The 15,867-nt window shown below is 41.0% G+C and overlaps 1 protein-coding gene across 2 annotated transcripts in view; it reads left to right on the plus strand.

Annotated features, from left to right (window-relative positions):
- The window catches only part of PTPRD (protein tyrosine phosphatase receptor type D), a 1,173,827-nt gene that overhangs the window by 797,084 nt on the left and 360,876 nt on the right, over positions 1-15,867 (plus strand). The window contains exon 1 of one of the 2 annotated variants that reach the window (XM_085043362.1): positions 10,442-10,577. The exons of the other annotated variant lie outside the window; for it this stretch is intronic. The gene's annotated coding sequence lies outside the window, so the exon portion shown is untranslated. Of the gene's footprint in view, positions 1-10,441; positions 10,578-15,867 lie in introns of those variants that run through there. 2 annotated transcript variants of the gene reach the window in all.

Below are 15,867 nucleotides of genomic sequence, written 5' to 3' on the forward strand. Positions count from 1 at the left end.
TCACTTGAGTTCTATTCAGCCCGGAGGAAACTGAGGGGAGACCTCATCAAGATCTTCAACATGCTTGTGAGGGGAAGTGGAGGTGCAAACACTGATCTCTTCACTCTTGTGACCAGTGACAGGACATGAGGAAATGGCCTGAAGACAAGTCAGCAGACATTTAGGTCAGATAAGTAAAAGCTTTTTCATCCAGAGGGTAGCTGGGCAATGGAACCAACTCCCCAGGGAAGTGGTCACAGCACCAGCCTGACAAAGTTCAAGAGGCATTTGGACAATGCTCTCAGGCATATGGTGCGATTCTTGGGGTGGTCCTGTGCAAGGCCAGCAGCTGCACTCAGTGATCTTGATGGGTCCTTTCCAACTTAGCATATTCTATGATACTGTAATTCTATGACTTCTATATGCTGCATCATATGACCCTAGTAAGTGAAAACAATATTTGAAAACTTCCTTTTATGTTCAAAATTCTTTCTTTTATTTTATTCTTCTTTACAATGCAATGATCAGTTATAAACTTATCTCAGTTGCTGCAATTTGTTACATGCATGGGCTTCCCATCACTTAGGCCTACTGGAGTAGGAGGAGGAGGCATGTCTTACCACCTTATGACCTTATGACCTCTCTACAACTGCCTTCTGAAAGGAGGCTGTAGCTGGGTGGAGGTCAGTCTCCCAGGAACAGGACAAGAGGACATAGTCTTAAGCTGTTGCAGGGGAGGTTCAGGTTGTACATTAGGAAGAAGTTCTTCGCACAGAGGGTGATTGGGTATTGGAATGTGCTGCCCAGGGAGGTGATCACTGTCCCTGGAGGTGTTTAAGAAAAGACTGGACGTGGCACTCAGTGCCATGGTCTTGTTGACAAGGTGGTGTATGGTGATAGGTTGGACTTGATTTCAAAGATCTTTTCCAACCTAGTTGATGCTGTGATTCTGTCTCCTTCTGCTGAAGGTATGTCTGTCTTTTCTCTGCTCAGTAACAGCAAAATAAAGAGGCCAAAATATTTGTTAGGCATTGATAAGCAGCATCCTGGTAGCACTGGACAAAGGACAAACACTAACTAGAGTGGTGTTTATACACCTTGGTAATCATCATTGGGTTGATAAGCCAGTAGAAATATATGCAAAAATTTTTTCCTTTAATTTTTTTTAATAATGTTTTTCTAAATACAGTCTTGCTGTTCTGTCTGCCAGTTGCTTGAGGACTTATCAAGTGAACTAACAATTCCTGTTGAACAAAAATCATTCAAGTGGCAGATTTATTTTTATTATAACCAAAACACCCATTTTCTTTCACTGATTTCTTCTTAGTGAAATAATAGAAAAAATAATTTTCATAAATCTAGCACTTCCTTGTGTCCAGAAAACAAGTACAAATACACTCCCTAATTTTTTTTTTAAACCCTACTATGTGGGACAGAAAATGTCCCAACTGAAAGTACTTCATTGCATCCAAAGTTTGTCTTGTTCTTCTGTATAAACCTCTTCGGAAAAGGGGCTCTATGTTTGTGAGAGTGTGCATCTGTATGATGAAAACAATTCATGTGATGAAATGAGATAATGATTTATCTCTTGGTAGCAAACTTTACTGTTTCAGATCTTATTGACAGTACTCAGTATATTGTTGAATGTCATGAAAACATAATTACAGGAAGACACCTCCACTGTCACTATCATCACTGCATTTTGCCACTTTGGGAATCAGCATGCAAAGCAAAAAGATTACAGTATTCTTTCAAGCTACAACTTTTAAATCGTCTCTGCTCAAGTGAGTCCATAAAACCAGCTGCTGCTCACTATAAAGTCGGCAGGGGCAAACTTTTATAAATACCCTGAGATCTGGTATGTTATTTACAGGGAATTAGACAAATCCTGGGATTTCTACCTCTTTAATTATGTGAAAATATGGGACAATCACATCAGTATCATTTGAATTAATATCTTTATGATCCCAAGATTACTGCGTTCTTGAAAGGACAGCTAATGCCTTTTACTACTGCTCCTGCAGGCCCCCAATATGACACATTTGTGACCTATTTGTTAGTCAGAACCTGATTAAGACAGAGACTTGCCCTTTTCTTTCCTTTGATGTTCCATGTCCTCAAAACCTTTAAGAAAAACAGCTACCAAATTTTAGCTATAAGTCACCTCTTTCTGAGATCAGTTTTACACCAAGCAGAACCATAATGGATCTAGCTGGGGAGAAGTGGAGCAATGCATAGCCAACCAAGCATTTAGATGCTGAATGCTGTATCAAGAAGAAATATTCAGTGGGATACCCTGTGTTCAGAACTGCTCCCTGCCTCAGTGCCTCCAGCTTCTGAAGGATATTCTCTGTAGGAGTGTATGTACTGGAGGCAATAAAACAATATATAACTGTTGCAGAATATTTTGCTGTAGCCCCCTTCTCAATGTGTTGAGCAAGAATGTCCTGACCTGTCTGGGATCTCAAAAAATACAGATTAGGCAACATTATGCACTACCCCTGTTCCCCATTACCTATATAAGCACAAGTGTACTTGTGGAAGGAAAAGTGGAAGGATTTGGAGTTAGAAAAGGCTCATGACATAGGTATTTAAGGAAGAGGGAATAAGGTAAATCTGAAAAAGAGCAAATGAATGAAAGAGGAAATGAAAAGGTAGCCCAGGGTCTTGGAACAGAACAGAGAAGCTAGCATTTGAGAAAGGATAGATTTAAAAAGAAGAAAGTACAGTCACTTGACACAGAGAAAGAAGGCATTAGAAAATGAACAAATTAGATGATTCTGAGATGCACTGTATGTGAGTGATTGTAAGAGAATGCAAAGCTTAAGTGGGAGAAAAGAAACATGTATGTTGCAAAACCAGATTTCACAGAAACAAATGCAGAGAAGGGAAGTAAAAGGAAGTCTGAAGAAGTCTTCCTCTATTTCTTTTTATTTTAGGCATACCTGCAACCCAAATATGCAGAATCTACTTGAAATTAAAAATAGGAAACATGTTACTATCATTCCACAAACACTGGAGTGGGAATTTATTGCCCATTGTGTCCTTTGTGCCTTCTCAGAGAAGGGACCAAAAGGGAAAACACCAGCAGAATCTTAGCTTGTGAGTTTGATTACCACCAGTTCATGTTTGTGATAGCTTGGGTCTATTAAAAAAAAGGTAAAAAATTATATGGAGGTCATAGAAATATATTTGCATCAAAAAAAGTGTCTGCTGGAGTTCATAACGAATGGGTTGTCATTTTTATAACAGAACTTTCAGAAGGTTTTTTTTTTATGCTGTTTAAAAAAGCCCCTGTGACTAATATATGATTTCCCTCACAGGGCTAGTTCAATGTGGAAAAGTGCTTTTCAACATTGAAAGCAAAAGGACTTGGCATCTGAGCTTGTTAATAATCTGGATTCAATACAACAGATTTAATCTTTCCATTCCTTTTTCATGAATAACTTATTTGGCTAAAATATAGATTTTTCTCATGGTCCTAATTTCTGTTTTAATTGAATTGCTGAGAATGAAAATGATTAGAGAATGTTGTGTGGTGAGCAGATTTGTTTGGATAATGTGGTTTTAACACCTCTCGTTCTGCCCAAAATACACAGTATTCCATAAAAGGATGTGGTAGTGCATAGCTTCTATACTACATTCTGTAACAGTAAATGTTCAGCAGCCTTGCATTCAGTGATTAATAGATGGGATGGAAGGAAACATAAACTGAAACAATGAAAAGGTAACATAAACAGAATGATTATAAGGAAAATATTTTTACCGTTTCTGTGAAAATTCAGTAATCTGTTTACACAGGTCCATCATACTGTAGAAATGTTTCCTTCTGATATAAGAATTCACAGAATTTGAAATATTTTATATTTTAAAATGAAAGTAAGGTGAACACAATGCTTATGAAAAGTGCTCAATTAGTAGCACTCAGACTTCAGGACAACACTAAATACTTCAGGATGCTTTATCCAGGTTGACCTGCCATTAAACCTGCAGCTTCCTCTGGAGCAACTGCATTTAGAAATGAAAGAATAATTTGATTTTCCATTAAGTCCATTACTTAAATGTAATTATCAAATATTACACCATTTTTTGTAATGGGGAGATTTACCTACTAATCACAGGCACTTTTCTATATTTTTAATTAGGAAACACATTATCTGGAGTTAATGGGAGTTATGTTGAGGGAAAAAAATTATTTGAATCTGTATTTAGATCAGAATTTAACAAATTCAATGGAAGAGGTTTAAAACTAGCCAACCAAGTTTACTTAAAATCAAGATGGATCATGACAGGGTCTATATAGCAAAAAAATCCTTCTGTTGGTACAGTAAATATTTATCCATACGGTTGTTGAAATATTTATGGGCCCACACCAATAATGACTTTCAAATATTAACTGTAGGAAAATGTAAGGAGAGAGATGTTGAAAAGAATTTTATTTTTTTATTTTCCCATTTCATATTCTGTCTTGCAAGTTTTTGTAATGCAGCATTCTGCTGGGACAATACATTTCTTGCCTCACCATGCTTGTCTTTGCTGCTTGATCTACCAGTAGAAAGGAGGCAACATGAGAGGGATGGAGAAGCACTCTGTCCCTCAGATAACTGAACAGCTTCTCCACAATATTCCTATATTCAAGACGCAAAAGGGTCAATGTTGGGATATAAACTAAGACTTTTAATTTTCCTCCCTCTTACCTGTTCAATGCCCTGACAGCACAGCACTGCCGTATCAGATGTGATCTGAACATTGTTGATGCTCTGCAGGAGGGAGCATTCAGATTAATGAGACTTCACTTTGACCAGTTGCTAGTCTGTGAGATCCTCAGTTTTCTAGAAAGCATTTTTATATAAAATTTTTATATACTCTTTATATAAAAGAAGCTATGCAAACTAATCAGCAGTGAGTCTCTCCTTAGAAACGAGAAGTTAGTGTTCAAGTTGAAGATTAACAAACCTTCCATTTTTGTGAATCACTTACATTATTAGTATCTTCCTCTTGTTTCTGAGCTTTAAAATATCTGAATTCTGCTACTTATCAATATTTATATCAAAAAGTGTATGAAGATTTAGATCAAACAGTGTTAAACGGACGGTGATAACACCACACTGTGTTCTGTATTCTAAATATTTTCTCTCTTACCTGTGGGTGCAAAATGGGGCCTTTAGTTTCCTAGTGATGTTGAGGAACCATTACATAGTCAAATGCACTGGGTAATGTATGGGGTCTAATTTTTGTTTGTTGCAAAAGATGCAAACTAACAATCTGTCATTTGGCTGTTAATTTTCCTTTACTGGATTCCATTTTCCTTTTCTGATATTAGAGAATACTTCTGACATTCTAGTCCTAGCCCCCTGCTGCTGTCCTTAAAATGTAAATAAAAAACCTTCTACATTCTGAATCCAGAAAAGAAAAAGAACAAAAAACTCCATTTACTGCACTATATTTAAACTGACGACAAACCTTGAAACAGACCTCATGCACCTGTGTGCATACATACTTTAGATATATATACATATGCACGATTTTCAAGAACAATACCACCACACTGTGTTCTGTATTCTAAGTATTTTCTCTCTGAATAGTTAGCAGAGTTCTCACACCATCTGAGATACTCCAAATAGTACAGAAATAAAAGACAAAGCTGCCTCCCCTATCTACAAATCTTATTTACAGCTTTCCCTACACAAGCTGCTGTTTATTTTCTGTTTGTGGCACACACTCTAGTGCACTTTGATAAAGCTGATCCTCCTTCATCATCTCCAAGTCCCTGAAGATTTCCATGTGCTGTGTGATTAATTACAAGTTTTCCTGGCCTCTTACTCTTTCCACTTAAAAAAAACCCTAAAACCTCCAAAAAACACTACCAAAAAAACCCCAGAGCTAGTACAACCAGTTCTTCCCTGACAAGCAGAAACAATTAAGCCTAATTTGCTTTGAGTTATTGTGCTACATCACCTTATTCCACCACCATGCTATTTTGGGTCTATGGTAGACCTACGACTTGGATCTACAGTTCAGTCACACCAATTAATAGGCTGGGACAAGTGTGAGAACCAGCCTGCTCATCTCCCTCGTCTTTCTAACATCTATTTCCACAGAGGAAAAATTAGAACAGGTTTGAGACCTGTAGGATAGAACACCTGAACCCTTTGAAATAGACTGGAAATGTCTCCTGGCACATACAGAAGTTGTTTGGGTACCAAGGGGATCACACAGGTGTATAAAGCCTCATCTCCTGAAGACAGCACAGAAAAAAAAAATAGCAGATGTGGCAGAAATGATCCTAAAAAGCTGCACTGAAAATCACTTTCCTCTCCATACCTTTGTCTCTAACTACTTAAGTTTCAGAAGGTAAAAGATGTATATGAATCACAAATGTTTACAAGATGACAAGTACTGACAGTATCTAGTGAGGTACTAAATCAGCATTTAAAAGATGTGTACACAAACTGAATTAGCTGAATTAATTTTTGCATATAGATAACATGTGTTTACTTGTATAGTAGTGTTTTATTATCTTAAACAGTAGGAACTCAAAGTGTCTGCAGCTTAAAAATGAGAATTTTCAAATATCAGTATGGCAACTCGGGAACATTTCTCATAATAATTTTGTAAGCCAAAGCCTAAAATATGTATAAATGCAGTTTAGTGACAAATCATCTGTTAGATTTCAGCCGCCAGCTTGCCATGCGTTAATCATAAATAACTGTAAAATACAGAAAATCATAATGAATGAAGAAAAAAGAAGGGAGAGACAACTACAGAGTAACCTTTCTGATACATCTCTCCTGCTCCCCTTCAACTTCCTTGATTTCGCTGTGTACTGATCCAATATCCACTGGTTCCAGTTGTTAATGGAATATCCTACTGTGTTAGACAGCTTAGTGGGATACTATTTTTCAGGAATGCAAGCAATAATACAAGGCAGAACAGATGAAAGGAAAATAACACTCCACACTATGAACAGAGTACTATCTAACACATGAAATTCATGGTACTGAGACATAGCAGACTATGGCTGGCCTTTTGAAGAGCTATGGTAGAAGTTAGTCAAGAATATGGTCACAGGTAAGTATTCAGACAAACAGCAGGAAAGCTGACTTGTTTCACTTACTCCTTCACTACCGCTTTTGAGTTTTAACCTGCACTCACAGCCTGCACTTCACATCAGATTTTCACTGCTGGTGCACGGCCTTCATGAGGAGACTGAAAACAGCTGCATAAGCAGGAAGAACAGGATTTAAACAGTTAATATGGAATGACATGAGAAAGATGCGTATCTTTTGAAAACCTCTGAGGGAATATGTGATACTTATTTCCAAATAAAGAAAATCTTCCTTTCACCTCAAAAACTCGTAGAGAACAAACAAAAAACCCTACCAACATTTCTATCTTCCAAACCTAGTCTAAATACTATCTTAAGAGATTGTTCAGCATTTTTATAAAATGTGTAAATGTATCTCCAATTCAGTGCTGTGCTAACCATAGAGTAACGTACTACTGCAATCCTGGCAAAAATATACCAGCAGTGTAAATGACGTGTTTGGTTTCTTTTATATAGTTTGGAAAAAAAAATCTACCTTAATGAGAAGTTTTTAACACATGAATTAAACTGCTTGTTGTGTTATCTCCTCTTAGAAGGGAAGGAATGTTGAAGGAGTATTAACAAACCACATATATACATTAATGTATATATATGTGTACACTACTATCTTAAATACAAAATTTATGCTACTGATAACAAATGCTGATATGCAATACAGCGCCAATAATATACAGTGTTTTAATGCTGCTTCATGAATTTAAGTTAATTTCTTATAAATCTTATAAATCTTATAAATCTTATAAATCTTATAAATAATAGTAAGAAAATCCGGTTTTAATACTTTTATAACAAGAAATATTTATTCCTAATGTGATGTATTTCTATCTAGTGTGCACTATAAGACTGACTGAAGGAAGTCCTTCACAACCTGCTTATGTCTCTAAAATAAGGCAAAGCAAAATAAATCTAGTCCTCAAAACTCCCATCCATGTTGAGATACCATGTGAAAAATATAAAATACATGGGTTTATTGCTCAACTCTACAATGTCATGCAACGATCACAGCATGAAGAGCACTAAAACAGCTAAGTATACTCATAAGAACTGCTGGGACATAACATTAAAACCTAAAATATCCATTTAGTGTTTCCATTTCAAAGCAAACACGGCCTTAAAGCCATTACAGTCAAGGGGGCAAAGGTGATGATTTAAGTCTTGTTTTCTTTAACAACATTTATTGCAAGAAAGACCAAGTAGCATTTTGCCCAGCTTTTGATTTGTGTTGTACTTTGAAGACACTGTTGCCTGTCGAAAAGCTAGTTTTTTACGGAATAGTTAGTTCTTTTTGACAAGATAAAAAGTAATCATCTCTGCCACATTTCATATATTTACCTTTCCATACAAAGTAATTATTTTACAAAGTTACTTGGTATTTTGTAAGATACTATTTGGAAAGCATTAGTGTTCTTTTAAGCATAAATTTATTGGGGTGACCATTTCTCATGGTGTAACGCACCATCAAAAGAAGACAGCAATTTAAAGGACTTGTGGAGAACAAAGTTTGTTTTCACCTCTGTCGGACTTCATGCTGGCAGCACTACTTTCCAGGGGATGATAAAACACGATTATTTGATAGAAAACACCCAAACCATTCTCCTTTGCAGAAAAGTAGCAATGATCTGCAATGAACTTCGCAGGCTGCATTGAACTTTGCGGTGCCAACAAGACTGACTTCAGAAGCAGGCACTACCCAGCTCGATGGGGCTGCAGCTAGTCAGTGTGGAACCCAGGACAAGAAGCACCAGTCCAACAGTGTGTCCAGAGCTGCACTTCACCAGGGAAGCCAACTTTTCCAGCATCAGTATTAATGGGTTCCCACCACCACAATGCTGGACTGGAACTTACTGTGTTCATCCTACCACTGGACCCCCATTTCACACAGCGTGACCTGTATCACAGGGGGCATGTGTTCCAGACTTCCAAAGACGCCTAGAAGCTCCCAGTGAGACTTTCCAAAGTACTTTTCACCTAAATTCTACTGTTTCCACCTATGTCCTATGCGCTGCTTGGACAGGGCAAGGCAGGATGAGCCGGGATGGACTCTGTTTTAGCCCAACCTTACGGCACCGACCCAGCCAAGCAACATGTGGTGTCACTCAGCATGGAACCTGACTGTTCTTTAGGAAGAAAATCTGAGATTTGCCGTACACAAAGATGACTGATAATACAACCCCGCTCCGCAAGACTGTCGCTCCGGGACACCCCTCGCGGGCCGGCACGTCTGGAACACCCCTTTCGCTTCAGCGCAAGAAGTTGAGCACTCCGACCCACGCGAACGCCGCCCGCCCGCCCGGGCAACTCTGAGGGGAGCGCGGCCGCCGAGCCCCCCGCCCTCCGGCCCGGCTCCGGGTGACGTCACCGCCCCGCCCCGCGCCCGGCCGCGCGCGGGTGTGCGTGCGGCGCGCGGCTCCGGTGGCCGGCCGGCGCGCGGCCCGGGATGGGGCGGGCGCTGCCGGGATCGCCGCTCCGCGCCCCCCCCACGCTCCCGCACACGCACAGGCACGGACAGCGGCAGCGCGCTCTCCCCGACACTTGGGGCCGTACGGCTCCTGTGATACACACAGCCTAAGAGGATTAAAAAACAATAATCGCAAAAAACCCCACAACCCGACGAAAAAATCCAAAAGCACAACACAGACAAAAAAGCGCAAACAGCCATCCAACCCCAACACGCAACAAACCCACGAAACGGCTGAGCGTCGTCTCTCCCGGTGTCCCTACGGCGGTCCGCCGTCTCCCTCGGAGGAGCGAAGCGGAGTGGGGGGAGGGTCGTTTGTGTTTCGGCTCTCGGGGACGGTTTCTGGGAATTTTTCTCGTGTCTGCCCTCCCCAGTCCGCCCGCCCTGTGCCCTCTCCCCTCGCTTTTGTTTGCACTGCACTTTTTGTGGAAAGGGGGGCGGGAGAGTGGGTGGGAGACCTCGCTTTTATTTGAAGCGAAAGAATCGGCTAAAAAGGACGAAGGAAGAAAAGGAGGAAGAGGGGGAAAAAAAAGAGTGAAGGGGGAAGGAAGAAAGAGAGAGAGGGAGAGAGCGAGCGAGAGAGAGGGAGGAGGAGGAGGAGGAGGGGAAACGGAGAAGCTGATCGGGAACAGAGAGCGCGCCCGGGAGCAGCAGCAGCAGCAGCAGCCGCCGCAGGAAGGAGAAGAAGAGAAGAGCAGAGCGGAGCAGAGCAGCGCGGAGGAGAGGCGGCGCTGGCAGGAGGAGGCAGGCGGGGACCTGGCTCTTCTGGATGCTGGATTTTCGGACTCTCGTTGACTCTCCCCCGCTCGCCGGCACCGGACTGTGAGAGACACGCACGAGCGCCAGGCAGCAGCGGCGGGGCTTCGCTCGTAGCTGCTGCTGCTGCTGCGGGGCTCGGATTAAATTGGCCGGCCCGGAGCCGACCGGGAGCACCGGGAGGAGGTGGCGGCGGCGGCGGCGGCGGGAAGCAGCGGCAGGCGGGCAGGCAGCGGCGAAGGCTGCTGCTGGGACCGGGGGAGCCAGCATGACCAGGTAACTGCCCCGCTCCTGACCCATTTTTTCTCCGCCGCCGCTCCCTCTTTGCCGCCTCTTTAGGCGCGCTTGTGTGTGTGAGCACAAAAGTGTATGTGCGTGTGTGTGTGTGTGTGTGCGCGCATCCCGCACACATGTCCCTCGCACACAACTCTCCCGTGGCTGCCCCGGGGCTTCCCCCTGGCCGCTGCCAGCCCGCTCCCCGCGCCTCCCCGCCGGGTCTGAGCCTGGCGGCGAGGCCTGTTCGGGGAGCGAGGGGAGCTGCGGTGCGGGGACGGGGGATGGGGCAGGGAGAGGGCGATTGATGGATCGGAGTCGACGTTTCCACTGAGTGCCGCTGTACGCGGGCGGGGAGAGGGGAGTACGGTAATTACACACTGTCTGTTTGCTTTGGCGAACGAATTATTAATATGAATTATTTTGTTTGTACTAACGGGTTGGGAGAAGGGGGAAGGTGGCAGGGGTGAGGGACCAGGCGCCTGCCTGGAGACGGGGCTCGGGGGTGAGCGGCCAGCAGGGACCCCCGGCGCCGGTCCGAGCAGGGCTCCCTCCTCCTCCTCCTCATCGTCCTCCTCTTTCTCCTCCTCCTTCTCCTCCTTCTTCTCCTCCTCCTTCTCCTTCTCCTCCTCCTCCTGCTGTCTCTCGGCGGAGCAGAGAGGCACGGAGATGTGAAGCTTTTCACAGGTTAGGCTTTTAATTTCTTTGTTTACTTTCGCGAAACCACTTGAAAGGAAGCACATCGGGCTGGAAACTCTGTTTTCCAAGCGCTTGCAAAGGGGTTCTTGAATTTGTTCGGCAAACTTAGCAGCTCCCTCTGCGCCGTCTGCCCGTGCAAGGAGGCACTCCTTGCTGCTGCAGCCGGGCTCTCGCAGACTGGCAGATAAAACAGTTGTTTCCTTGCACCGAATCCCCTGTTTTGTCTGTTTCCTATGCCGTCCGTCCTCGACAGAACGGTATTCGTCCCATTTTAAGCGATTACCACTCAGGCTTGCATGTATGGCTTTCGAATGTCTGCTCCACCTTGTTACTTCTCTAGAACTGCTGTCATGCGTATTTTATTCTTTTGCGTGGCCTTTGTACAGTTACTGCCTCGTGTAAGGATGGCAGCTTCTTTACCATGATTTCGAGGTCCATATTCCCAGTTTTGATGCACGTAGAAGGGTCAGTTTATTTACACAGAGTAGTTAGGGTTTTATGTGTTCCTTCATACGTCGCCTTGAGACGGCTTTACATTGGGGATAAGTCTGTAGATGCTGATTTACTTTTGAGTTTCCTGTTCGCAGACAGTATTTTTGATGACACTTGTATTCTCTTAAATTTAGGATTAATGTTGGAAGCTATGATTGTCTTCTCAGTCTTTCAGAGATCACTTCCAACACACCTTTTGTTCAAGCGCAAGCAACTTCTCTGTAATGTTGGGACATTATTGGGAATTTCAATACAGAAATGGAAAAATGTATATACTGTATTTTTTTTCTTCTAGTATCTGCTAGTGGTTTAAAACGTTGTAATAGTCAATACTTTTCTTGCTGTAAAAGTATATAGTAAATGACATCATTTTCTCCTGGGCTGGGAGCAGTGAAGCTCCTACAATTCTTGTTATGAATGGAGCAACTCCGAAGGAAAAAAAAAATTCTCCCCTGTCCTAAATACTGTCATATGTACTTGCATCTTACTTTAGATGGCAATTTTTTCATTGCTTCTTTAAATTCCCTCTCACGAGATGAACTATTAGTGCTTTTTTAATGTGTGAAATTGACAAACTGGTCAGTTTAATAAATTCAGCTGTCAAATTTCCCTCAGTCAAAATTGCTAAAAGCTGTAAATATACTGGCATGGGATTTTCAAGGTACCGAGTTTTACACAGAAAGGATGGATTTAATGAGAGACTTTTTACATGAGTAGTTTTCCAATTTTAGTTTTGTCACTTGTGGTAATATGGTGGGGTATATTTAGATATCTTTCAACGCGTAAATGATGTATAGCTTTTTTGTATCCAGTTAAAGCAGTAAAAGCTTTGTCTAAGTAGAAGTCTTCTACTCTAAGATACTAAGAAATTCATTATGGTTTGTGTGTGCTATGGGAAGCTGTTAAGAATGGTGCGTGGTAACGAAAACGGTACCTTGGTATTTCTAGGTTTCAGGAATTGGTCTTAGGACCTGCTTTTTAGACCCATCAGTCATACTACTTTTAAAACGAGCGCTAAAGAATAATGTGAATAAGCATTTTGCTGTGTTGGTTATGTAACTCAAACCACCGGCAGACAGCGAACTCAATGGGTGATAGTAAACCAGTGCTTAATCTTAGGAGAGGGTCTGCAAGAATGTACTTGGGGCTGCATTAAAGAGCTCAGCATCTGAGGATTTAAGTCCAGTCAGCGATTCACCTTTCATTTGTAACATTGCCTTTTGCTTCTACCTTTGAGGAATGCAGGGACCAAAACTACACAAGCTGAATAGTAGGAATTCCCCTTCATCTGCTGCTGTGTGTGCTGAGCCACTAGGGGCCTGTATAAACTGCTCTCATAGAGCAGATACCAGTGCGTGGCATATGCTCACTTTCACCAGACATTTTTTACACAGGTGCATAATGTCAAAAGCAAAGTTGCCAGTTACTCATTCCTTACTAATACGTGACATTTCAGGTTTTTTTAGGAGATGTGTACAAATTGTATATTACTTAGTTTTATTTTTACTCTACTTGATCTATTTCCCCCAGCTGTGTATTGTGTCCAACATCCCTGCTTTCCTGATTCCTATGGGAGAAGGGGATGAACATGACTCAGGAGGGACAAATTCTGGGCAAAGTTGGATTTGAGTTTCTCCTGCATTTCATATTTTCTGTAAGCTGAGAAAATCAGATTTGTTGCCTGTGTGTTTTTTCTATTAGATTAGTAATGGTACTGTTCCATGCAAGTATAGGGTTAAAAGATAAACTAAACAGGATTACTACAAGGCAGGAACAGACATAGATTGATGGTGTATTTAAACTAGCTTTGTAAGTGTTATGTAAGTTTGAGAGTGTGTCGGCTCCAAGGCTTTGGCTGGAGCGTAGTCAGCATTTATGGGACATGGGCTGAAGATGCACTATACATTTTTGAGTGTCAGTTTCAGAAATGTAAAATCCACCAGGCATAGCATTCTTAATAGACGCTAAGCAATAAGGTCAAGTATACTTACACTGTTCCATTGTGGGTTTTCAGTTTTTGAAACTGACAAAGCAGACAATTTGTAAAAGAGCACAGCTGAAATATTTGCATATTGGATTTCCTTCGAAATGAACTTCCATTACTAAGCTCTTTGAGAATTCTCATTTGAAAGGATTTTCAAGCTGAATCACAGTAAGGTCATACAGTCAAAATGCAGTTTCCCTATGGTATGGTAATTTTTTAATAAGCTGTCTTTTAAAACATCAGAGTCTTATAGATCATTCACTGTTGGGCTAGTTACAGCAGGAGGGTTTTTTTTTGTCATGCTATCGACAACAGTTGAGCAAATATTGACTGAGCTTAATTTTCTGAAATGTGTGTGTGCGCCTTAGGTAAAGTTTTGATGAAATGTAATGAAATCTGCTTTAAAGGCTTTCTCAAATGATAAACGTCGGTTCAAAAGTGTAAGTCGTATTGCCTATCAGTAAACCAAGGCGGTGGCTCTGAAATGCAGAGGATAGGCTCTTCATTTGTGCCTTGGATATCAAAAGGAGTAATACAGAACAGGTCTGTGAATCATTGTATTTCATTTTTTATGGGACTGTGGTGATTTTTAAGCTTTTGTTCTCTAACGAGCTGACAAAAAGGTATAGATATTTGCTGGTTTAAGTTCAGTGTCAGTCACATAATGCCGTCTATATTAACAGGAGCCTGCTTTTGTTGTAATTATTTCTAAAAACAGTTGGCATAACACAGTCAACTACAAAATTTTTATGAAAACTCTCAATTTCACATACTCTGTGAGTTGTTTACTTTATTTCCTTAATCCTTGTTTTCTTTGGAAAAGGCCTTAAATAAAACCAATTAATGAATGTACGCTGGCAACTTGGCAGCCTAAAGCAAGAATCTGTGTTTAAAGATATTTCTTTGTATACTATCAGGAATTTACCAAGAAGGAGCAGAGAGGAAGCTTACTTCTCTCCTGGTTATCTGCTACGGTGAAGGCTGCAGTACAGCTGGAGAAATCTGATGATTTAGGAAAAGGTTACATGAGAGTGCTTTGCCTCTAAATTCCTTTCCTACAAGCTTCACTTCACTTATTTTTTCAGACACTGGGCATTGGTAGAACTATGTTTACTATTGCACAATTTTAACTTATATTTCATGAGGTCAGATGACTTTTGGAAGCTTATTGATAATACTTACTATAAACAGTGCATGTTTGTGTCTTCCTGTAGGAAGTGGATAGCTAAAATGCTGGGAAAATAGATACAAAACAATAAAAATTGTTTGTATGCAAAAAATGAGATTAAATTGAGTAAAATATGTAATCCTTTAAAAAAAAACCTTAAATATTATTCAGGGTCTTGCAATTCATTCATAAAAGTGACAAGTCAAACTAAATACTCTCAGCTTATTTTTAACTATATCAGCAGGTATACATAGTCTGCGCTTCCGTTAGATATTCCATTAAATGTACCTCTCTAAGTGTCTTCTGCTTACATGCTGTGACAGCCTTCTTCATAACCTTAATAGCACAGTTACAGAAGGAGAAAAACAAAAAAGAGAATGTGATTCATCTTGCAGTAGAATTTCAAAAGAGATAGAGGTTTTTTCAAAAATCCCTGTTTATACTTGATGTTTAATTTCTGATGGGGATTCTGTGTGTTCCTTTGAATACAAAGGATGAGCAGAAAATGTCCTCCTTAGCCAACAGAAAACGATGGAATTTTAGACATTTTGATTTATTACACCAGAGAACATGTCCTAATACTATACTACCATGTCCTGAGCTTCTTCCTCTTTAAGGACAGTGGAGTTACTTGAGTTTTTCAGTAATCATCCAGTTAGTGAAGGCACTCCATGGGTATACAAATTAATTTATTATTTGCAGACAATCAAGATGGATGTCCTGGTTAGTGCCAGCTGAACTGCTCACATATTGTTTTGGTCAGGTAATGCACACTTTTTTCCTAAGCAGTATATCAAATGTGGTGTATCAAGTAATGCAAACAATTGTATTGCTCTTTCTTTTACAGTTTTTAGTGTTCTGGAAATTACGTATCTGTAAGTCAGAGTTCAGTCAGTGGTGTGTAAAATCTGGCTTTTTCGGTGGGGGAATCGGGTGATTCCTAAGAAGAA

Source organism: Lichenostomus cassidix, chromosome Z, assembly GCF_008360975.1.
Source record: "Lichenostomus cassidix isolate B80296 chromosome Z, HeHo_3.0, whole genome shotgun sequence".
NCBI lineage: Eukaryota > Metazoa > Chordata > Aves > Passeriformes > Meliphagidae > Lichenostomus > Lichenostomus cassidix.